This window comes from Pseudopipra pipra, chromosome Z, assembly GCF_036250125.1.
Source record: "Pseudopipra pipra isolate bDixPip1 chromosome Z, bDixPip1.hap1, whole genome shotgun sequence".
Lineage (NCBI taxonomy): Eukaryota > Metazoa > Chordata > Aves > Passeriformes > Pipridae > Pseudopipra > Pseudopipra pipra.
Window position 1 is genome coordinate 74,193,840 of NC_087581.1, and position 25,500 is coordinate 74,219,339.

General features: G+C 38.7%; 1 protein-coding gene and 1 long non-coding RNA gene across 8 annotated transcripts in view; one reads left to right on the forward strand and one right to left on the reverse strand.

Moving 5' to 3' along the window:
• The window catches only part of PTCH1 (patched 1), a 74,885-nt gene extending 71,110 nt beyond the window's left edge, over positions 1-3,775 (forward strand). For all 4 annotated transcript variants that reach the window (XM_064642267.1, XM_064642265.1, XM_064642266.1 and 1 more), the window contains one exon: positions 514-3,775. The gene's annotated coding sequence lies outside the window, so the exon portion shown is untranslated. The remainder of the gene's footprint in view (positions 1-513) is intronic.
• A 5,488-nt stretch (positions 3,776-9,263) lies between these two features.
• On the reverse strand, positions 9,264-25,471 carry LOC135407326 (uncharacterized). 4 transcript variants are annotated; one of them, XR_010426813.1, is made up of 7 exons: positions 25,269-25,471; positions 23,004-23,082; positions 22,655-22,751; positions 18,961-19,069; positions 15,069-15,145; positions 11,171-11,345; positions 9,264-10,420 (listed from the first exon to the last, which is right to left on the reverse strand). It is a non-coding gene; the product is annotated as an uncharacterized LOC135407326 (long non-coding RNA). The 4 variants fall into 4 exon arrangements; XR_010426812.1 differs by lacking the exon at positions 9,264-10,420 and having other exon boundaries at positions 11,069-11,345; XR_010426814.1 differs by lacking the exons at positions 9,264-10,420; positions 22,655-22,751 and having other exon boundaries at positions 11,069-11,345.
• Between the last annotated feature and the right edge of the window lie 29 nt (positions 25,472-25,500).

Genomic DNA, 25,500 nt, shown 5'->3' on the forward strand with positions numbered 1-25,500 from the left:
CTCACACACACAGAGTTTTGGTGGAAATTTTTATGATAACTCATAGAATCACTTTCTGATTTATAAAACATCTCTCCAAACATCCCAAAGTGCAAATAGACATTAATGCCTCTGGCCTTCCAGTCTAGAAATCTGACAAGTAATAGTATCCACAGAATAAGGAAATACTTGGGCTCAGCTGTTTGGAGCTGAAGTGCATGGTTGGTAATGTGAGATTCTTAAATGTGTGCAGTGTTCAATGCAGCGTCTCTATCTTTCAAACATTCATTGGTTTTGACTGAATTTGTCACAGGTATCTGAAAGTGGGAACTCAAAATTAAGGCATCTGCATTTTTTTAATTGGCATCAGTATTTCTTTACCAGGAAATTAATGACTGAGATGAAAGCAGAGCCAGCGTTTCCTGGCTGCTGACTGTAACCTCAGGAAACATGAAATGAGTTGGATTAGCTTGATTTGTTAGGTTTTTTTGAGCTTTAATGGATGTTCGGTTTTTTTCTTCTGTATTTATACAGGGTAATAACTGAAGCAAAGAAGAGGCCAAAGATGGAAAACTGTATTTCCAGAACTGCTTGAAGAGAAGAACTGCTTGAAGTTGTAGAAAGGACGTGCTGCATCAGGACAACAGTTCACTGTTACTGTAACCTATTGTATTATTTTGTTATATATTTCTTTTAAGTATTTAAAAGATGTACACATATGTAATATACAAAAGAACAATGTAAAGTAGTATAATCTGGAGTAATTTGCCTCTGGGCAATAGAATGGGGACAATATTGTGTGCGCTTTGTACTTTTTGTACATCGATTTCTGTGCCACAATTAAGCTTAATCTAGTTCTAAATTTCAGCATAAGTTGCTGCTGCTTAAATATTTTATAATTTACTTGTATAATTCTATGCAAATATTGCTTATGTGATAGGATTTTTTGAAAGGTACATGTCTGTTTAAAATATTTTAAATTTGCGTATCACGACCCTGTGGTAGTATGAAATGACTGTTAACTTTCACACACGCTATGCGTGGTAATTTTTAAAATAAGCAGATATGAAGAAAAGCAAGTTAATCTGGGAGGCTTAAATAATTTTAGATATGTGCAGGGTTTGTTTTGCTGTATGTGTTCCTGTGTGCATCTGGAAATATGCATCTCTGTGTATGTTCCTGGTGTACTGTAGTTTCTCTTTTACTGTATGTTAACACCTGGTGGGCTTATAAACCCACTGATGCTGATGTAAGTCCAGCTTTCCCTGTTAGCAGGCACTAGTAAAAACAGAGTTGGTGTTTACCAGCATACACACCGTAGACTGCCATCATCAAAGGCCCAGCTAAAATAAAAGAGAAGACAGGGAGGTGAGGTTTGGGGTTGTGTTTCAGTTCACAGACCCCGACGACTTGGTTCACATGACTTTGGTCAAGTCACTTAACTCCCCCATGCCTCAGTTTCTCATTCTGTAAAATGGTTATAATTACACTTACCTACCTCCCAGGAATGTTGTGAGGCTTAATTACTGTTCCTGTTGTGCTTTTTTGGGGTTTTTTTTCTTGCAAAAGGTTCCAGGTAAGTGCAAACACTATAACCATTATTTTTTCACTTCCAAAGGTGCTGGATATTGAGAGGTGCTGGTGGTTATAGAAATACAATTAGCATCTGCCTTATTTTGATACTGTTAACCATGAGTGGCATTAGAAGCTGGATGATGAGTTGCTTAATGGTGAGCCACAGCTCAGTTGTGTCGTTACAGCATTGAAAGCAGTATCTTTGGTCACCTTATTTTCATGGCAGGAAGGAGTTAATAGTAAATGATAAAAATCAAATGGAAGGATAAAAAGAAAGTATATTCACTTTTTAAATATAAATGGCTTTCTGGTGGGCCCAGGATGGTAATGACACATAAAGCCTGGGTTGTTCTTTTCTCTGTTGTTTGTGTTTTCCCATGCTGCATTGGCACTTTTAATCAAAACAGCTAAACTGGGATCTCTTTGCGAAACTAATTTAGCTTTTTGTACTATTATTTTTAAACTAGAAGGGGATTGCTGCAGGTGAAGGGTCTGGAAAAACACTACAATCTGTGTTCCAGTTGGAAACAAACCCTAAGAACGGAGAACCTTAATTTAAAATAATGCAACACAAATTTTCATTATCTCTGTCTTCTTTTTTCATCTTTTTTAATGCCCTTCTCCAAGCTGTTTTTTAGAGCGGGTAGATGTTCAATTGTGTATTCAGAGCCAAACACAACCAATATTCAGTTTCTAAACCAGCAGTGGTGGGGCTTTTCTTTACGTATTCCTGAACAGCAGTGGCCAATTCTTTAATGCGAAAGTGTTTTTCTCCAGTGGCTTCAGGGAGTCTGTCTTTGCCCGCAGACCTTGCCAGCATAATGAATGGGGATAATTAGAATGCACAAATTTCCATGCCTTTTTTTGCTCACTTGAAAACACTTTGATATGAGGCACTTGTTTACAGATGTCCAATGTGAACGCTCGAAGGGCAGGTGGCGAGGAGCCTGGTGTCGTTCCCCTAGAACATAAGCTACTGTCTCAGTGCACCCCAGGGGTTAATGTCACAGCTGCCTCCTGGTCCAGGTCACTGTCCAACCAACGGGAAAACTCTTGGTGACAAAAAGATGAGGGGCCTGATGTGGCCAAGCAGCACACTAACCTCAGATCATACAACCCTGTAACACAACTGTATGACACTAATGGGAGCTGCCTCCAACCGCCCAGTCCCACGGCTGGCAGGGCTCCCACTGACACTGCCCTGCCTCCTGTGCCACAGGCTGCCCTGCCGCCTCCTCCTCCTCCTCCTCCTCCTCCTCCTCCTCCTCCTCCTCCTCCTCCTCCTACTCCTCCTCCTCCTCCTCCTCCTCCTCCTCCTCCTCCTCCTCCTCCTTCTCCTTCTTCTCGGGAGGGAGGGGGCCCAGGGCAGCTGCAGTGTCTCTGCCCTGCCCTGCCCTCTACAGGGGTGAGCTCTCTGCTGCTTCGTGCTCAATGTAGACCTTCTTCTTCGATAGTCACATTGGCAAGAGAACTCAGTGGCTGGCAACATTTGTTTTGTTGGGTTTTGGGTTTTTTTAACTTTTTTTAATCATGGATGATATTTATATTTTTGTATCATAGGAATGTTTTTCTTACAGTATTTGTCATGCCAGTTTATAACAAACAAGATGCAGGGATTTTATTTCTATTGGAAACACTATTACAGTTATGTTTTTACTGTTTAATGAATTTTTATGTGTATAGAGTGCTTACTAATGTTAAATAGGAAAGAGTATATAACATTTACATTAAGGATTTGTCGTAGCTTTTAGTGTAAGGAGTTAAAAGGAAAAAAATATTCAAACTGGGTCTCATTGCCTGCCTGTTTTGGTAGGAGTGAGTTTGCATCATTTCAGTTACAAAGATAAAATTATGCCATATAATTTATTTATATGAAAATTTATTTTTGTAGTGTACATAGTAGTCATCAAGTCTTTTGACAGAAGTATATTTTTAAAGAGTTTATATGTAATGATGATACCATTATGTTTTGGAACACTGCTGAGATACGATTACAGTGCACACTTTTCCTTGTAAACCCCCTGGAGAAAAGAAAGTGTTTAACAGTGTTAAGAGAAAGAGAGTGTGAATATTCATACAATTCAGAACTGTGTTTTAGCTACCATTTGTGATCTAGTGTGGTTCTCATTTTAAACTTTGAATGGAAATTGTACAAACTCTCTAAATATTAATGTTCGAACACTGATAGAAATTCTAACATAAATAAAAAGAATATAACTTACTGGTTATTGATTTGGTTGTTTATGGAATGCTTCTCTATATACCACTGGTCAGCTGTGAAGGTACAAACATGCAAGCATTCTGATTTGGAGCATGAACTTGGAATGTTTGGGAGATTTGCCCATTTTGGAGCAGGAGCTGTTTCCGATACCCTGTCTAAATTGTAACCTGCTGGTCCTTGTCTGTTGATTCTGTTACCCTTGTTATATGTTGGGGGATTGTGGCTGGATTATAGATTTAATTCTCACTCTGAATGAAACAGTTTGTATAGACTTCAAACTCTTGGCTAAAGCACTTTACGTACAGGTTATTTCTGCTTAGCTGTGGGAGGAAATTCTTTTGTCTTTTTCCCATCTCTGTGGTTGCTCCCTAAATTGGTTTAGAGAAATAGTCTGGTATTTTCACTTGTGGAAGGAAAAAAAAAAGTGGAGTTCTTCAAACTCTGAAAAGCCCTCCATAAGAAGGGAGGGTCTTGACAAAACTTGTTTTGGGAAGTGTGCTAGTGATTGCAAGGCAGTGTGCAGGTCCCTGTGCTGGGCACAGGCCCTGCCTGGCAAGGAGGAGAGGCTACTGCAGGCATAGGGGGGATGTTGTAAGTAGACATGTCTGTCTGAAGTCATTTGCATCATAAACCTCACTGATTTGTCCTGTGCAAAGATACTCTTCTGAGCATCCCTCAAAATGCCACAGATCCAGCCAGCTTATCTGCATCCTTTTTTAGCCAGCTTTTACTCTGTGCTAGAACTCTTAGGTATTTTTTTACATAAGTGTTCAAAATGTCTCATAAATAGCCCAAACATGTCTTGAGATAACTTATAATTCAGTCTCTACTTTTCATGGTCAGAGGAAAGGCAAGTAAAATTTTCTATTTTATGTTTTCTGGAAGTTTAACCACAAAAGAGAAAAAGAGAATTAAAGGACTTGAACTGCAGAACTCCTACACCTGTTTTCTTGCTACTCAAAACACTCCCCTTCACATCCTTAGGATTAGCCAGGCTGAGTCAGGTTGCAGATTTGGCTTTGGGTTACAGCCCGTGAAAAGAGTGCCCACTGAAGCCTTGCTTCAGCTCAAGTCACTGACTTTGTCTTTGGTATCCCAGCCATGGGGCAGCTCCATTCACAGGGCTGGAAACCACATAAATAAACCCACAAATTCTGTCAGAATGTAGGATTTTTCTTTAAAAACTACATTTTGCATCAACAATAGCTATTTACATGACGTTATTTGTCGTGTTTAAATTTCTGATCATTTTGCTGTCAGTCTTATTAACCCCAGGTAAAAACTAGATTGGCCATATTATTCAGACCTTAAGTAAACATGTGGCCACATTTTTGTTGGCATAATGCATGTATTTAACAGCTCCAGGAATGCTGCATGCTGCTAAACTGCAGCAGCACTTATGTATAAACAGGTGTTTCATTTTTGTTAGCTTTTACTCCCAGTGAGCATTTGAGACATTGACTGTTTATATCTGAAAATCACCGTTGCCAAATTGTAATTACTTTTAATGTCTGCTTCAAGGGATGAGAACAATTACTACTTTCCAGCTCCATTTAATCATTCTTGTCATTTTTGTTGCAGTCATGTTAAGCCTTATTGCTAGAACAGGATACATGCCAGGAAACTGCACTACCTATCTTGAGTGGCTTAAAAAAAATACATGCCCAGTTTACCTGGTTAATTGTAGGTAATTAGGCACACAAAATGAAGTGGTACCACTGCTTTAACCAGAAAAAAAAGTATTTAACATATACACTGGCATATTTGATACTGCGAAAACCCTTTTGCCCCTGCGGATAAGCAAGGACTTAAACAAAAGACATCTCTGCCTTGGCTTCTTGGTTGTCTGCAATGGCATCCAGGCCTCTTCTCACCCTACCAGAGCTTTCCTTATGAACATTTCCACCTTCATTTTAGCAGCTATAACTGCACTGTCACTGGTGTTTCTGCTGCCACAGCAGCTGTGCCTTCTTGCAGTGGAGAAGGTTATATCTTGGGTTGGTGGAGCACAGAACACAAGGCAGCAGCACATGTTTTAGTCTGCTTTGCTAATCAGAGCACCCTCACAGGCTCTTCTCCAGGCTTCATTAAAGCTGCCAGGTAGGAGTTGCAGGATCTGTGGGTCAGCTGATTTGAGTTAGGACCTACGTGCACACGATGGATATAGGTTTTGCTCAAGGGAGCACCAAAAAACGTGGCCTTTCTGTCTGGTCTTTCCATTCCTTGAGCTGAAATCCTTGCAGTGGGTCCGACTTGCAGGTCCCTGGCTGCCTAACAGACTCCACAGCCTTGTGGAACCAGCTGGGAAGCAAGGCTGTGAGCCACAGCAGCTGGAAAGGGGAAGATAGGAAGTTGGAGGTTGGAAACTGCTTCCCAGGCTAGGGAGGACTCTGCCTCTTGGAGAGGAAGGGGTGGAAACCAGGAGACAGATTTCACTCCCAGGCATGTGATTGAGGTGGGTCTCCCCATCTGTTGAGGGGGAAAGACCACTGAAGTATTTGAAAAGCGATTTATGGCAGAAATGAGAAACACTGGGTGCTCTGGAAGGGAAAGAGCTCCACCATCTGATTTATGAGACCCACAATGATATTGCTAATATATTTCAATGCCTAGGTAAAACTGATTTCTTTGTTCCAGGTCGTATCAAGTTTAGCACCCCTAGATTTTTTCATCTGATGTTTATGTTGGGGAATAGATTTGTAGGGAGGAATGTCCACCTAGTCTTTTGAAAGAGTGGGGAAGGGAGAGGAATTAAATAAGAGTTACTTGATAACTAAGAACAACTCAAAAGAGGTTCTTTTTTTCCAGCTTTTGTTGCTTGGATGAAGGGGAATCTTTCTTCTCTCTCTACCTTGTGACAGATGTTGTGTCTTAAATGGAAGACAAGAAGTTGTACCTCTCTGGTCTGCCAGATCTTAGTAGGGTTTGTAAGTGGGGAGCTTCATTTAGGAGAGAGTCTGTCACTGCAGAGTTCCTGCACTAAGGTGGCTTTACTGAAAATATGTGTGACTCTGGAAGTCACCAAACATGGGGAACAAATGTCCTCTGACATGTCTAGATTTAACCTAATAATCTTGAGGTTAAAATACCAGTTGACCCTTTCCGAGTTACCAAACATACAAACCACCTGTAATGGGATTTTACCTCTCAGCCCAACAGGTTAGTACTTCTCATTAAACAAAGGAGCAGATATTTTTTTAGTTGCTAAGACTAATAAAGGTAAAGGACTTGAGTACTGTATTTCTGTATAATAACTGGGGTAAATAGGAAACACATGACATTCATCCCAAATAACTAGTATTTGTAAGAGAATTCAAACCCTCTTTCACTATTATGCAACCATTTTAAGTAAGCTATTCATTTTAACTTAAGAGCATTTACTTTGGTAGCCAATATAATGTGCTTCTGTACCGTTCTGCAACATTTTAAAAGACTAACAGGTAAAACTTTAAATGGTTATAAAGGCTAAGAAAGGGTGTTACTGCACAGTGTCACACACATTAGTGTAACACTTGGGAAAATTTTGAAATGACATCTAAAAGACAAGACTTTTAATTTTTGAGATAGTACTACAGCACTTTCTACCTGGCAAAAGGGCAGGGGGAGGCTCTTTTTTGTTTCTCTTTACCTTATCAAAATTTGCAAAAAATTTTCAACAGAGTTCTTGTGAAACTAAATGAATGGAACAAAAGATTCCATGGTATGAGCTCTGTGAATTCATTGTTTCGTTCAGTCTAACCCATACTGAGTCAGGTATGGAAACAGAACTGTAAATTGAGTTATTTTTTGCCCTAAAAATGCCTGCATATGAATATAATTGTTAAGTGGATAATTGGTGAAAATACTAACCAAAACATAAGCTGTGGTGTTCAGCTCCACTGCTGTTGTCAGACATTTCAGTATAATTTGAGGAAAAATATATGCCTGGGGGCAAAAAAGTAGGCAACTCAGGAAGAGTAGAAGGATGTCATTAGGTCATGTAGAGAGAAAATCAGAAAGGCTAGAGCTCAACTAGAACTCAATCTGGCCACTGCTGTGAAAGATAATAAGTGTTTTTATAAATACATTAACAACAGAAGGAGGGCCAGAGAAAATCTCCACCCTTTACTGAATGCAGGAGGGAACATTGTCACTATTGTCCAGCTCATTCTTGAGCTAGTTGCCTGTAGCTGAGGTTGAGAATCAAGTAAAAAAAAAAAATTCAGACTACTTTTTGCCTTCAGACTGTAAATTGTAATTTAGTCACTGGTACTCTGGGACTTCATGAATGAATTTGCCTCCTTCAGGAGCCTTTTTGAGCTGCATGTGAAGCAGGAAGTCGCACAAGGAAAAACAGCAAGCAGAAGGTTTTGTTTGTGGAAGTGGCCTGTCTTCCACCCACCTGAGATGTATAGAAGAGCTATTTTGGAACAGCCTTGTGAACCTTAAACCTAGGCCTCCAGGTCCCTGCCATAAAAAACCATCTTTTTTTATAATTGCGTTCTGGTTTTGCCATTCTGTATTGAATTATCACCTTTTTATTTTTCTTTTTTTAAAATCTTAGGAAACCTTTTAAGTTGAGAAAATTATTGCACCCTTTACCTCTGTGGAACTGGATCTGTGCAGGGAATTTTTATTTTTCCTTGAAGTTTAAATGTGATTTTACTCACAACTACAACACCTCTTCCTCTCTTTGCCCTTTCTCTCTAGCATGACTCATGGTTAGCTGGTGAATGGAGCTATGCTGAGACATACTTGTGATATGCAGTTTGAGTGGAGTTGTTCCAAAAAGCCAATGAAAAACCCAGTGCAGAAGTACAAGATCTCTTGTGCACCAGTAAGATATTATAAATCTCTTTGGGGGCTGGCCACGCCTGAGGAATCTCAAAAAATAATTTCTGTAAGAAGCCTTTCAGAGCATGTTCCCTGGGAAATTATTGTCTGTGTTTCTTCGGTTTTGTTTTCTTTCTGTTTTGTGTATGTTTCTCAAATTGTTTTATAATTCAGGTTTTGCATTACTCTAACAGAGAATTTTACACTTTTGAAAGCCATTTTTATCAGACATGGTTAGCAGAAAAAATACTATTAGAGAAAACTCGAGATTCTCCTAACAAAGAGTGACATGGCCTCTGATCCTTTGAACATTCAAGTCCTTTGTTTCACAATCGTGGTGAGTAACTAGGACTATTTGAACTGGAGAAAATAAGTAAGCACTAAAGTAGTGCTGCAGCTAATAAAAATACATATAAGAAAGTTTGAGTTTTACTGCTAAGGAGATTTAGTTCAGTTTGGCAACATGGGCCTTGGGTATTCTTCGTTCAGTACTACACACACACACACTGTGGTGCTGGTTCGTTTGTAGATGCAGGGTGAAGGGAAGCTGAGAGAGAAGCAAAAAAGTCAGTGAGCTGTACAGCAGAAAGTGAAAGGGAACAGCAGACAGAGAAACAGAGACAACTACCCCTGAGCCCATGTGGGAAGACTCTCAGAAGTTCCTTTAAAAGGTGCAAAATGACCAGAGGTGTCTTTCTGATGGACAAGGGAGGTTTGGCTGTGCCTACACGCTGAGCATAAGAGCCCAGTGTTCCTGCTTGGAGGTGAGGTGATAACTTGCTTTGGGGGATATTTTTTATAATGTTGATGCTGGCTTTTTGAGTGTTTTTCTATGCAGTGTGTGTGTGTCTGTGTGTGTGCGAGTGTGTATGATGGGAAACATGCGAGTGTGTAGCAAGAACTGTGGTTTCAGTGTATGGAATTTGCTACTGGCAAGTTATTTTAGCATTGAGTCCAAGATAAATACCAGGTAGGCTTATATTTTTGCATGTGCTTTTTTGTCCTGAAATGTATTAAAATTCTTCCAAAATGCAGGCAGTTGCACCTTGGATTTCACAGCTTCCTTGGTGCTGTCATTCCCGGTGCACATTGCTTCATTTTCTGGTTCAGCTTTAATTTTTGTCATTTAGCAAACTCCTGAAGGGAACCTTAGAAGAAGAGGCTCCAGAGAACTGTTTTTCTTCGGTCTGGGGGCGGACTTTGCTGACTTTTCCTAAAGAATTTTCTTCTGCACTATCCTGCACACTTCTGAGAGTCTCTGGACATCATTTCCACATTCCTGTTGTTTTGATTAATTTCTTTGGAGTACAAATGGGATTAAGCAGAATGGAAGGGTACTGACTTACTGTAAGTGGTCTTGTTAGCTTCCTTAATGTGCATGTAATAGAAGAAAAAAAGCTCTGAATTGAAGACACTTCACTGTGTCATTTAAAATTATTTTCTCTGGCCTCATAGTACCTTTCCCTTTAAGGTCTTCTTTGCATGGATGCTTGGAATAACACTTAATTTTTTCCCACTGACATTGTGTGTCCAACCCAGAAGCAGGCTGTGACCTAGCAGATGCTTTTTTTCAGTTCCAAAGAACACACATCCCCATAATAACTGCCATATTATTTCTCACATGCCATCTGACAGACTCAGTGTGTGAAAAAGAAAAGGCTCTGGAAGCCCTCATGAAGTGTTGCAGTGGGAGTGTATGGGAAGCCGCTGCTCATGGATCAGCTGCTAGTCTGCCTGTTGCACTGGCTTTGCTGGGATTTTTTGGCTTTTCTGTGGGAATTTGTGATATGTACATCTTGGTGGGTGTTTTTCAATCCCTGAACTCTGGATTGCCTGTCAATAAGAGCATAACCTTGCTAAGAATAAAGATATTATTTAACTTCAGAAATTCTGCTTGCAAAATCATAGATGCAAATCTACAAAGAACACTTTGAGCATTTGTTTCTCTAAAGTTTTGACAACAAAACACTGACAAAAACAAGCAGCAAAGAGCCACAATAGAAAAAACTGACACTGTATAACTGTGACAAGTGGATAGGGAAGTCTGCCCTCCTGCTAGTCCCTTCTGGCTTTGGTTTATCCTGTGGCCCTCTCTGGGATCATACAATTTTATTTAGGCACCAAAAGATGTTACTAAATTTTCAAGAGCCCTGAGAACTCAGCAGTGGTTTCTCTATTGGATGTGTGCTGGCCCCTTTGTTCCACCCTACAGAGGTAGGAAAGAATGACCAAAGCTTTTTTCTCTTTTTCTTTCTTGCTATACTTTGTTCCAAAGGAAGTGGGCTCTGGAAACAGTCACCATTGTAAATCATGGCTTAAATTCAATACTTGATCATCTGTTTAACTGCTGCTCTCTTTTCAGACTTGCACCTAGTGGTGCCTTGTCAGGAGAACTGTGTTGTCACTTGAAAATACATTAAAATCATAATGGATAGTAGTAATCTACAGTAAAATTACAGTAGTAAATTGTCAGTAACTTACTGATATTGAAGAGATCTTCATGTTTCAAAATTAAAAGTGGCCACACATCTTATTTATTGTGTTCCAAGAATAATTTCCCATTCTTTTATGGTTATATCTTACCATAACTGATAAAGTCTTAGCTTTTCATCCACCACAGACACTCCATATCCCAGCGGGTCTTTGATCCAATCTGATCTTCTTGAATGGCACTATAGGGTCAGAGCATTTTCTCCAGAAAGTTTCGAGCTGCAGCATATTTCATAACAGGGCCTTTTTATTAAGATTTCTTCTGCCACTACAATGTAAAATATAGATTTGTGATCTGTCCCTTACAGGATATTAAACAAAAATTATACTATCATTATTGGATTAATTACATGAGTGCTTTCAGAGATTAACTTGCTAACATTACATTTTTTCTAAGGGGCTTACTGCTTGTTTAATGTGAATGGATTTTGAGTGGTCCTGAAGTAGAAAATTGATAAAGGGATGAGCAGGGTAAGCTTTCAGACTAATAAAAAGTGTGTGATTCTCAGCTACATACAATTAAAGTTGATTTCTACTCTCTTCCATATCATTTAACAGAGTTTAAACACCCTTGTGCATTTCCGTGGAAGGAAAGGTCCATGTTTAATAGCTCAAGAGAAGGCACCGAGGAAAGATTTTTCTCTACCTAGTTGAGATGAGCTGAGCTGAAGTGAATAGGGAAATATAGCAGAATTTCTGCTAATGCAGAGTCTTTAGGGCATGTAGTCCGGTCAGGTTTTTACCTCCTGAGCCTCAGATGTGTCGCAAAACATGTTGTTGAAAACAGATATTCACTGGGTCAGCAGAAACAGCCACAACACTGGTCCCCCTTCACACACCCTCTGACAAAAATGGCATATCTGCAGTCATGGCCATTTAAGCAGTTTATTGTCATAGCCAGGGAGCAAACAGAGCATACCAAATTTGAAAGTGTTTGTTGTTTGCCAGCTGCTGAAAGAAGACACTGCCTCTATGAAATGTGCAAATTTGTATGCCACTATGGATAATAATTTACACCCATTCAAGGAGTCTATGCAGAAGCATCGCTGGTAGGTTCTCCCTAATATCTTTACAGTAGGTGAGATCAAATAAAGATAGATCTGAGGAAGACCACCGCAATAAATAAAAGGACACCTGGAATCCTATTAAAGAGAATGCACTGCTTTCTCCATAAAAAGCTGACTCCAAGATGTGTATACTGCCTTCAATAACTCATCTTTCTAAAGAATAAATTGCATCCAAATTGTTATTCTGGGCATCATTGTTAGCTGGAAAACATTGGAACTTTGGACATACATCAGTTTAATCCTTCATGGAATCTAACATTATCAGGTGAACCTTCTAAACTGTTTCTATTGCTTTGACTTCAGAATTGTGAACTGAATTCACTGGATGTTGCTTACTAGGGTCTGTGACTTCTGAATGTTGCTGCAGTGGCTGTATCTCTTTTATTAAAATAGAGAATTGTGTTTGCTTTTCATTATCGATGTTCTGCTTTGGACCTCTCTATATGTTCACTTATGTTTTTCACTTGGATATTTACTTGCATTTGCAGCAGTTTCCCCCTTCTGTCCACATGAGAAAACTGAGGCACTTGAGTTTGGCCTTCTAAACAGGTGTCAGGTAATGCAAAAATAATTAATGATAAGCTATAGTGACACAAGAAGGTTTCCTTTTATTTTGATGCAACCCATTCAGTTCAAGAAAAATACACTTTCTACCCAACTGAGTGGCATCTAGCTACTCATCCTACTTGAAGATCAAGGGAAGAAGTCTGTGAATACGAAAAAGTGTTGTTAATTCTTGGAACATTCCAGTGAAAACAAAACTATTTTCAAATGTTTGAGCTTCTTTAGTTTGTTTGTTTGTTTGTTTAGCGTTTTTTTGGTTTGGGGTTTTTTTTTGGGGGGGGGTTGTTTTTTATTCCCCAAGTATTTGTCCACGAGAAGACAAGCCACTGTTTAAAATCCAAGGCATTTAAATCTTTTGCCAGTACACATCCTGAACATCTCATATGGATTTCAGGATTAAAGCTATCCATGTGGGAGAAATTTTTCTTTAGGGCAATGTGCAACATGTTGGACAGTCAGATACTGGTAAGTTGAGGTGTATATCTGGGGTGCTAAACTGTGTTTTGGAATAGTGGTTGTATTATTAATTGTCTGGTTGAGAGACTTAAGCCATTTGGTGCTTGGACAAATTGGAATCCTTTAAGTAAATAGTTTAGTCTTGGCATCCTTTCACTGTAACTGCTGCAACTTATCCAGTTAATGTTGAAGGGGTGGATGTTTCATCTCGAAGTGCATTTAGGAGAAAAATTTGGTTTTATACACACTGTCTCTTACACTAAAAGCACAGATTTTCAAACACTGTTTTAAAGTCCGTAATTCATGCCCAGCCACAAGCAGGATCTGCAGCTATTTCAGCTTAAAATGCGAAAGCACCTTTTTTTGTTGGAGAAACCTGCATTTCTTAGACGGCTTTGAATTCAGGTTGGGAATCTGACATCATGGATTGCATTCAAATATCACTGTCTGACATTGGGGGCTGAGAGGGAAAATTTATATTTGAACAGATACAGTCATGGGATATAAGCATATTCCTACATGCAAAATAATATATTACAATAAAAAATACTTAAGCGTCAATCCTGCAAATGTTTACTAAGTGCTTAACTCTCAAAGGACTCCTAAGTCTGTAAAATTAAGCAGATATGTAACTATTTGTAGGATTTGTGCCTTAGGACTTGCTCTGTACATGACCAAGCTCCATAAGGTCGAGTTTGGGATATTTAAAGGCCTTTAAGGTAACATAAAGTAACATTTAAGGTAATATTGTTGTAGTGTTGAAACATTTTTTAAAGAAAATAGAAAATACCCATATGCCAGTGGAAATGATCTTCAAGTAGGATGGAACAGCTATCACGATCTGTTTGTTTATGGAAGTAAATAGCTGAAGGTGCATTTCAGCAGAAGAGATTTAAGATTTTATAGTGCAGCAGGACATTGACAGGATTCCTGGAATTATCTCTTGCTCTACAGCTCCGAGTACCTTAACAAAAGAATTAGTTTCACTGCTGCAACACAGTTTGCCCAGTAAAATTTTGGAAACTTCCCCATTTACTGATCGTGATCCAAGAGTGGCTGAGAGGGATGTGTTGATACTTCCTTTGCTCTTATTAAAAGTGGTGACATCAGATCCCAAAGCCCTGCTGCCTCCTCACAAATGTATATCACCCAGGCACTTGCTTAAATTCTGGTGAAAAAAAATCTGTCATTTGACAAGAGTGGAATTGATTATTTGTACCAATCAGGCTCAGAAACTTCATTTAAATCATCTGACTTTTAGTCTAAAAATCAGTAGTGAGGTAGAAAACTCAAACATTATAGAATTGCCAGCATCAGAGGCTTCAGCTTTATCAGTACCTGGGCTTATTTCTCTTATCAGAGTACAAACACACTAAACAGTAAAAACCAATATATTTTACTACACATAAAAAATTTCTTTTTTTTTTACCCCAGCAGCAATAGCAAATTTTCAATAACACAGTTTTTACTGTGTTTTCATTCTATTTCTTGAAATCTGAGTATTACAAAAATATATACCCATGTGTGGATGGCTGTTCTGAAAGATAGCTGACCTTTTAGACACAAAAGTTCAAGATCTATTCAGTAGTTTGTAGAGCTTAAGTCAACCTATTCCTAACTGTGCCCATCTCCACTTCTGAGCAGGATTACTTCCACAGAATGCTCCTCTTCTGTTCTAGCAAATCAATTCCAAATGTATTTTCTTGAATTCGCCTTCTGCTACTACACTGTCTCCCCAAAAGATGTTTTAAATGGAACTATTTATTATTTATAGGCTCTTGTTAAAGCCTATAAAACCCTGCCTGTGTTAAATTTTCATTTTTGCCTGCTGGCCAGCTGGTGTTCTGAGTGATCATGTCTTCATGCAAACACACTAGACAGTTAGGAGAAGATGGAGTACTTACTTCCTGCTGAATAAATGCTCCTATCAGGGTTTTTGTTTCCTCAGTAGGCAAAAAGGATGCCATATCTTCCAGCAGATCTGAAATGATAATCAGATAAACTGATCTGAAGGTCAGAGTGCTACATATCCATGTTTCACAGTAAGTATAATTAAAACTGTATAACTGGAATGCTGACAGGTGACTCAAATAATTGACGAATTAATGTTAAGAAGCTTTAAATTCTCCAAAAAAGCCCTCTGCATACCAGCTGAAAATGCAACCCAGGAAATAAATCCATCTGCCTACATTTGTTTTAACAGTAATAGTGACCTCTGAGCAAGGTATTTCTGAAGGATTCTTAATGACCAGCTGGAGTTAATAGGCTCTGGCTGTACCTCAGGCTTTAAACTCTGCCTAGCAAGCCATTAATTCCTATTAAATGCTCTGTTCCTTGATTGTTACTGCTTAACAGCATGACAACCTAGACTGTGAATAGCTCGTAGCAGAGAAAATAATATTATTCTTAAATGCACACAGTACCTTCCTTCAGAAAAGATTCCAAAATATTTACAAGCTGAGGGTTCTGAAAAAAAAAGTAAGCAGGATGACTGTGTTGCTGGTAAAACAGTCTTCCATAATGGACAGGTCCAAGAAGATGCATATTCTCAGTATATTTCTGAGAAATTAGACACCCTTAGGGCTTTCCCATTACCTACTGCTGGTGTTTCTGGCTATAGGCTGGAGAAGTATCAGCATCGCTCTCTTCTAGCCCTGGCTATTGGCCAAAGTGATCTGAATTTTGTGGGTATTTACCAGTCTTCAGGGGAAACGTGAAAAGTCTGCAAATATTTGTCACCAGGGCACAAAAATGGGGGGGAAAATAATTATGGTGGTTAAATCTTTTTGTATAGATACAACACCTAAGTCAGTACAGCCTCATCTGCAGTGGTTGCATGGTGCAGGGGAGCAGAACATGTGATTACTGAAAATGAGGAGACAAACAGAATGTCTTGATTTCTGCCATGTCTTCAAGAACATCCACAAAGACATTAGTAACCAGAAATATGAAGAGACAGAGCCAGTAACTGATAAACCAGAGGAATCACATGGCTTAAGGCCAGATTTTCTAGCTTACTCTGTGCCACTGGTGTGCCCAGAGTGGCACATTTGGGCCACCATTTCCCATTTAAGCCCAAGCCTTAGTGAGGTGCTGAGAAACTGTGTAAGCTCTCAGTTGTGCTGTCACTTGCCACAACACTCTGTCTAACCCTAAGTGCAGGACTTAAGGCTTTGCCAGGATATTAGCAAAGACTGTGCAGAAGGCTCTGCTAGGCATGTGCAGCTGCACTACACAAAAACACAGAACTTCTTGAGCTTGAAATTAATTCATAACAAGACACTGTTAAACTTGCCTTTTTCAAAATTCTGCATGGGAGGAGACTGATACTACAGATTTGTAACAGTGCTAAATACATGATAAATAAATTCTGTCATACGTTGGTTAAGGAATTTTATCATGTATGTATGAATGAAAACTGGTGATGAACATAAAGCTACTAGAGAAATCAACCTCAAATCCACAGCTGACAGAAGAGAAAAAGGTGGGTTTCCAATATAAAATATTTCACAGCAGTGATCTTTTTAATTTTATCATGATTTGTAACTGGCCTACTATGACTTTTCTAGATCTAACATGGTTACAAGTTCTCTGAACAAGTACTAATAGATTTTACTATAATTTTAAATACAGTGCTGCTGAAGCTAGCAAAATGACAGTTTGAAGCCTGTTTTCCATTGGTTGCAGTCTTTCAGAAAAGAACAACCTCTTGTGTTCTCTTCATGCAGTTTCATAATTAGGCTTCCTTTATTCCATGGCAAATAGGTATCACACCATTATGCAGCTACAGATGAGTCTTCACATGTTTTTCCTGTCCTGTTAATGCACTAGCACAACTCAGAGCAGCACTTAATCATGTTCCATTTTTGATTCCTCTTAGTGCTTCAGAGCAGCCACCACTGAATAGAGGGCCTGGCAGAGTGAGAAACCCCAGGATGTCACTGCAGCACAAGGGCAGCTCTGACAAAAGGTGCACGAGGCCTTGCTGAAGCAGTTTTTGCTCCACGCTCATTAAGGCCTGAGAAAAAAATACAGATGGGGTCGAGCTCCCAGACTCCTCATACTTTTGGCCATCTGTTCCCATGAACATCTTGGCTCTCACTCTGTGGCCTGGAGAAGTATTTCTGAGAAGTGACAAGTGATGCTGCAATCCCCACATAGGTTTTGAACACTGAGAAAGTTGGAACCACTGAAGATAAATAATGTATCCCTAACTGACTTAGTTACTTGTTTGCAGCATTTCACATGCTGTAATGTATAGCTACCTATGACCACATTTAGAACATTTCGCTGACCTATCCTATATCACGGAACCATAGAATATGATGAGTTGGAAGGGACCCACAAGGATCATCGAGTCCAGCTCCTGGCACTGCACAGAACACCCCATGAATCACATCATATGCCTGAGAGCATTGTCCAAATGCTTCTTGAACTGTGTCAGGCTCGGTGCCTTGGTGCCGTGGGGAACCTGTTGCAGTGCCCAACCACCCTCTGGGTGAAAAACCTTTTCCTGATATCCAAACTAACCCTCCCTGACTTGGCTGCAGGCCATTCCATTGGGTCCTGTCACTTATTATGAGAGAAGAGAGATCAATACCTGCCCCTCTGCTTCCCCTGACAAGGGGGTTGAAAACCACTATGGAGTCTCCCCTCAGTCTCCTCCAGCTGAACACACCAAGTGCCCTCAGCTGCTCCTCACACAGTTTCCCCTCCAGACCCTTAACCATCCTCGTGGCCTCCCTTGGACACTTTCTAACAGTTTCATGTCCTGTTAATATTGTGGAGCCCAAAACCAGTAGTAGAGTAAGAAACCGCACAGAAGCCTCTTTGCATTCTAGACACCTCCCTAGTGACACTTTAAGTTTCCTTCTCAGTTATTAAAGCTACTGATGCTTTAATTTTTTTACTTTTAATTATGGTCTTATAGTACTTAGTTACTGCATGGAAAAGGCAAGAGTTAATGATTTTCTAGAAACCAAAAAGCCAATTAATGAAGATTCAGAGGAACCAGGCTTCTTCAGTTCTGTTGTTTGAGTGTGTATTTTTTCCTTTATAATAATTATTATACTGACTTTTTACCTCATGTTCCTTAGTCCACATTTCTAGAGCATTTTACAATGTATCATTTTGCTCATTTACTAGATGGGGAAAAATTGGAGGAAGGAAATAAAATGCTTTCAGCCACCCAGAAAACTCATAATTCATCCAGGGCACTCTCCACAACATTCATTGCCCACTTTGCATTTTGAATATAATTTTTCTGCTTATGATGTGCTTTTTCACAAAACATCATGACTGAGGGAGAAAGAGTAACATTTCTAGATAGGACAAAAATGGATGCTTAGCTCCTTAGCTTTTTGGGGAGGTCAGGCTGGACATATCTTACATTCAGACATAAGTGGAGCTCAGAGATGAACAGGTTTTAACCTATATTCTCTTTAGTCAAATATCACCTGTTTCTTGAGTTTTCCCAAATGTTATTGACCATTTGGTCAATTTGTACTATCTGATCATCTGAAGAGCCCAGTTGCTGAGAAATTTTTAGGATTCTTGATATTCAGGGAATAGAGAATGGCTAGTATTTCTAAACGTTTAAATTTTAAGATTGGAGATACTAATTATGATTTGGTTATAATTTGTACAAACAGTAGTTTAGGAGCAAAGAAACTCCCCAAGTGGATCTGGCCACCAGTATAGCAAGCTGGGTTATTTGCCTGCAGCAGCAGCCCATAGATATGCATCTCTGAGCTGTTATTCATGGATTGAATTGCTCACAATAGCTTTAATACTCACTGCAGATTCCACAGTTTTATGCCAGCTCAGGTATCAGTAACTGAAAAGCCCCCTTGTCCAGTCCTGTCCTCCCAGCTGGGCACGCTGACACACGAGAACCAAGGAGCATCTAAGGACAGAAGGGAAAGAAAAAGGAAAAGAAAAGGAAAAGAAAGGAAATCAGGGACACATCAGAGCTTAACATATGGAGTTCCCTGCACAATTTATTTGATGCTCTGTCCAGGCCAGTGAGTTTCAGATAAGAGTAATAGGCAAGAATGTTGCTTGCACTTGTTTTCAGGTCACAATGGTAGCCCTTAGTTGGGACAGGATCCAGCTTCATATTTATGTTTGATATCATATTATTTCATGACAAAAAATATTTTATGAGATCAAATATGAAAGACCCTCTAATGGTATTGTAGCTGCTGCCAGAATTTTTTTAAGTCCCATGAAATGAAAGAAATATGTAAATGTAAATGAAATACATACTTAAATTCCAGGTTTGAGCTAAAGGTCTTTGACAAATTCCAAGGGACACCTTTGAGACAAAACACGGAAAACAAGGGTTGTGACCTTGCGGGTACAAGAGAAACAGGGGGGTAGGCAACTGATTCCAAAATTATTAAAATCTTGTATGGAGCAACAAACTCTATACCTTAAACTTTTGATTATATCATTAACAGCCATATCAGCTTTTGGGCTCTTACCTTCTATTTCTTAATACAATTAGATTTATTTTATGTGTGATAATTAATAACGTGGCATTTTGTTGTTCAAATTTGGGTTAATTCAACATAATTTTTGTTGCACTTATTTATTGCAATTTGCAGATAAAAACACAATCTTATCTTCATCATAATACAATATTTGTCTTTGCTATTTTATTTTGCCCCATGTATTTGCATATATATCCTTCATTTATAGAGTTATCTGAAACAATGCCTTCAAACCAGTCTTTATATGGTCTGTACAAAGCTGTATAAAACTTTTGAACAGTATGAATTATATGCTTGCAAGTGATTATCAGTTGTGAACCAGATTCACCATATTAAATTATAGACCATTTAAAGGTGATCCAGTGTAAATATTCAGTTAAAGCAAGAAATGGAACACTGTTTTAATGAGAGAATGATGGGAAACAAATTGATATTTTGTCTGAGAAGTCATGAGAAGGGACTAAATCTTAAGATAGACAAGGTTAAAGAAAGGTTAATACCGATAAAGGAAGAAGGATTGCTAAAACAACTGAGGAGATTTGTGAAAGAGTGCATTCCATAGATTTGCAACTATGAGTATTGCAGGCAAAGGAGTGTGGATGACAAACTATTTAAAGAAGCAGTGAAGGCAATGGAATACTGGAGTTATATTTCCTTTGGGAGGTCAAAGCAGAACAATATTGCAGTGTCCAATAAGCTGGACAAGGGAATGAGACACACGAGGTTTCCAGTGAACGTACAGAGACTGTGGTGGCAAAGCTGGCAGTGCATGAACTGCTGTTCCCATTTTCCATCACAGAGCTGTGTCACCTAATTTTACATAATTTGTAAAAGCATGAAGGCCACAGAGGACCCTGGCCTGTGTTACTGTGAACAAAGGATCACATACAGCATTCAGCAAACACTGAAAAACACAGACCATGAAGATGATTTTTCAAACTGCCTAGCTAAAGAGGCCTGCAGGAGACTGGGTTACAACCAAAAAGAAGTATCTTCTCACTGTCTCTCTATCCAGTCTTCTTCTCCTGTGTTCTATGGCTTTTTTTTTTTTTTTTAATATAGAAGTCAGCACTAGGAATACTATGGTGGAAATTCATGCATTGGGTGAATTTTGGTAATTTCTTCACTTTACATCTGATGTACATCTGGGTTTTGGTTCACTCTCTGGATTTGTTTGGTTTTGATATAGACATAGGCTTGGCAAAGCTTATAGATGAAAAGGCAGTCTCAAGTTTCAAACAAAACTACATCACTTTTAATTAAAGGATGTCATCTAGATGATGAAAGACAGTTATAGAGAAATTTCTCTACTTTAAATGCTTTAATTTTTCTCCTTGTATTCTTGCGCTTGTCTTATATTTCATGGACAGTGACTGTTTTGCTGCATTTTTAGTATGGTGGGATGTTATAAGGCTACTTTCTGTTTTAACCTCAGTTTATGGTGTTCATCATGCCATGATAAGCTGAAGTACAGCTTTTCTGTGTGAATTTTGGATTTTGTTTTATTTCAAAATGTCTGTATTTATTGGGACTAGAGCTTACAAGCTGTTTTACTTGCAACACTTTACAATGTTGTGGTCTTGTTTGAAATTTCGGTTTCAAGTAGTGATCAGATTTTTCATACTTTTAAAGTATGAAAAAAAATGAATTTATTGAGATTTAATTTCTTAATTTGAAAATCTCACCTGTAATAATCAAGTTTGCAAAAGGAAAAGCTAAATACTTTCAGTGTGTGATACCTTTGTGTTCACAGATGTACTTTATGATGGTAACTTCATTTTGTAAGATTTAATGCTTCATAACATCATTAGTTTAAATAATTATGTAAGTCATTAAATAATATAATGTTTTGTAGCTGCACACTGATTGTCAACAAGCAGTTTCCCACATCTCCAACCCTGTTGCAAGCATGCTCTTTATCACATTTTCTGATTTTTTATTTTGGCTCCTGCTTGCTGCCAGTAAAAACAGCATTTTTCTTTTTAACATCTGAAATTCTGATAAAATTTCTCAGGTTCTCGAATGTGTAAATGCCCATTCTAGTTAAGGAGAGTATTTTCTATAAAGCAAGAAGGAATATAGTCACACGCATGGAATTGAAATGCTCACCAGAGTATTTCATAGTTAGCAGTTGTCAGTAAGAGAACAGGTCATTAACTTTCCATTCTGCAGCAAGTATATGCCACAGCAACTTTTCAGAGTATCAATAGGGAATGCCATAGAAACAATAAGTTCTCTGCTTCTCTGCATTGTGCTAATTTCTTGTGGACCAAATTTTGGAAATGCTCTCCAGTATTCATCAAGTGTTCATCAATCACACAACAGCACAGGACATCATGGAAAATTTTTGTATTTTTCTTGTCTCAGTGTCTTGGGGATGATTGATGTAACTCATGCTTATATCCTATAGTACCTGCTGTGAGTGCAGACAGGTACAGGGAAAGAATTTATTTTCAGGATTATTTTCCATGAGGAAGTGTATAAAGTATAGATAGAAACATAATCACCAAGCTAAATACTTCAGCTTCTATAATAACATTTTTGAAAGATACACAATAGGGAAAATCATGAAAACCTTGACTGTGTTAAGGTTAGCTAATTGACTGACATATGGTACAATTTCCAAATTTTATCCTTGTGAGCATGTTTTGTACAAGTCTGAGAAATACCAAGGGATCGGCTTTAGTAGATACTACGAGCACTCCTAAGGTTGGGCTTAAGGAACATTAAATACCATTGCTCTACTCAGGGACAATTTTTTGAACCCTGCAGAGGCTCCTCAGCTAAAGACTCAATGGTATTTGCATTAGGAAGAAACCAAATGTATTCATCTATCACTTGGGACACAGAACATAGCAAATGTCCTGCCCTGCTTAGGAGCAAGTAAACATCCCTAGGATGTCAAATGTAAAGGAACAACTTGCAAATCAATAACAAAAGCAAAGGAAAAATTATTCCAGTGTCAACATAAAGACTGTGTGATATGCACATCTCACAAAGTTGATGAGCCAGATTTTCAGAGTCTGGTGCCTCCTGGAAGCAACTCCACTTCTCCTTGTTACTGAAGTTCTTTGTTTCTTTCATAGAACAGCACTGAAAGCATAAGCAGTGATGAATTATGAAATTATACTGCAAAGCAACTGGGAAATGTGGGAGAAAATTAACACCTCGAACTTGAGGATGCTGGCATGCCTAACTACTATGCTAACAGTTGCCCAAAATACAGTATTTTAGTGGGTAAATTTTCAAATATATACTCACCATCCAGAAATACCACATTTGCCTATTCAGAAACCTCCTAGCAAAGAGCACTACACTGATATCTATTGGTGACTTGTTACACACTGTGGTCTTCTCTGGGAATCTCTCAAGTATGGCTGATGCTTTGCTTGCCACTCCAATAGTCAGGCAGCCCCAATTCCATCTGTAAAGGACAACAATATGTATGCAGCAGCTATGTTAGCTCTGTTACCTTGTACCAACCATTCTGAACCAGCCACAGATCTATAGGAAGGTATATACCATGTTCACTTCAGCTAAGGTGTCTGAAGACATTTTGCTTGGTACTCTTGTGTTGCTTAAAGCAGTTTGTTCTCTTTAGCTGATCACTATAATGTGCATGGAATATATTACAGATGTGGTGGTTGTGGGCATTGATAATTATACTTATCATGAACCTTCATGTCCATTACCTGCAGTTCATCCTATTAATCTATGCACCCCAGTATTGTTCTAACATTCTAAACCTCTGAGCAGCTTCAAGTAACTGGGACTTTTTCTTAAAGTTTTTTTTATTTTTCCTTTTTCCCCCCAAACCTGTCAAAGATATATTTCCTTCTTTTCCTCCATCAGAAGATTTTTTCCTACCGAATTAATACTGGCCAAAAGACAAAATGGTGATATTTTGCCCTGAATTCAATGGTGGTCTCTGCTGTATCTCATCAAAGTGCAAAGCAGGGGCCTTTTGCAACATCCCTTGAGGCAGAGGAGATTGCCAGGGTTCTCAGGGAGCAGCCACCAATTCTCTGGTGTTTGGAACGTCCTTTCCTAAACACTCACAGTTTGAAGCCATGGCATTCTTATCTACATCAGTACTATTTCTGGTGAATTCTAACAGTTTGAAATATTGTTTGGAAGTGTCGAAGACTTACTATTAGTAATTCTCTAGGACTAGGCAGCTGGATTAGCTCTATATGCAGTAGCATCTGTTATTAAATATCAAGGCTAAAAAAACCAGTCCCTATAACATTCTTTTAACACTCAAATGTTTTGCATTTTTTAAATGTAGGAGTGGCAAACTCCATATAGAATGTCTGAAGTAACATAACATTCGTATTGGCATTCACTTGACTTGTCCTACCTAATTCACTGCTCATATCATTGCCACTTATTTTGTGACAAGGAGGGTCATTTGAAGATAGTATTACCAAGTGTTCCTTCCACCCACTGGAATTTATGCATATTAAGTAATTTATGTTCGTCTTTTTTTTTTTATTTGTTCCTGTTTTTTATATATCTGTCTATTACACCATTTCCCATGACTTTGTTAAGTGCCTTGGTTTGTTTCTTTTTAATTACCAGGTTTATTTTTCACAGCTTCTGGTATATTACACTGATCTTTGGCCATATGTTCAGGTGTGCATGAAAACTTGTCTGCAGTTGCCTTGTTGGCTTACTGTGCAGCAAGAAGAAAATTGGCTAAATTGATGATATAAGCATCAAGCTAACTAACAAAAGCAGCTTTTTGCTACACTGACTATGGGGTAGAAATACACATTACACAACAATGGAATATATTCAATCAGAAACATGAAAAATGACGTAATCAAATTTTTTCTGGTCAGGGTTCTCCCACTGTACCACAACAGTAAAAAGTTTCAGGAATAAAATAATTAAGGAAGTTTCAGGAATAAAATAATTAAGGAAGCCTTAACACAGTTGATGGTAGAAAACAAATACAAATTCTCCCATGCTTTCACTTGATAAGAAATAGAAGGTGCAGAATGATTAAAGACTTGCATGAGTTATGACCTGGACACACGGTGAGAATATGGGCATTACAACCCATACTTCAAGTTGTGCTCTGCAGATGTGTTGGATGTGTGGGAAACATCCCTGACAGTTCGTCTTGATGGGTTAACTGATGAGCAGTTGCTGTCTCCCAAGAAAGAACTTTGAAACTTTCAGCAACAAGACTTTAATTCATCAAGTGTTGCTGATTTTATAGGATGAAACGTAAAAAAGTAAGTTAATATTCATGCATGAGGATTTCACCATATGGGTAGGTTGAATATGCCTCTGTACTGAAGGGGATGTGTCATTTCATAGAAAGTTGAAAGCAGTAGTGATTGGGAAAGACGGCACACTGCAAAAAAAAAAACTGAATGGAAGAATATGAAAGTTTAATGAGAGTAAGGAGTTGGACATCAGCTTATCTGGTTATATTGTAAAGAGAGAAACAGCAACCTCAGCTTTAGCAGCAGTGATAGTCATATGCTCAAGCAGAATATAAATCTTAAATATAAATCTAAAACAAAGTAGCCTGTTAATTCAGATTAATGATGCCACGGCAATTTAATCTAAAATCCATCTGAAAAGCAACATGCCAACCCAGGTCCAAGATAGAGTGTTTTCCCTTGGTGACTTCGTTCTTTCAGATAATCTGCTTTGTTTTTCTATAGGTAGGATTGCAATGAGTGCCTCACTCTACAAACAGTTTCTTCAATCAGGAAATAAGGACGAATTGGTATAATATTTGGAGTATTACACCTGCCCGCCGTGCCCCAGCACAGCCGCGCGGACACGTGCAGCGCCGGCCCTCACACAGCGCCCGCCCCGCCCA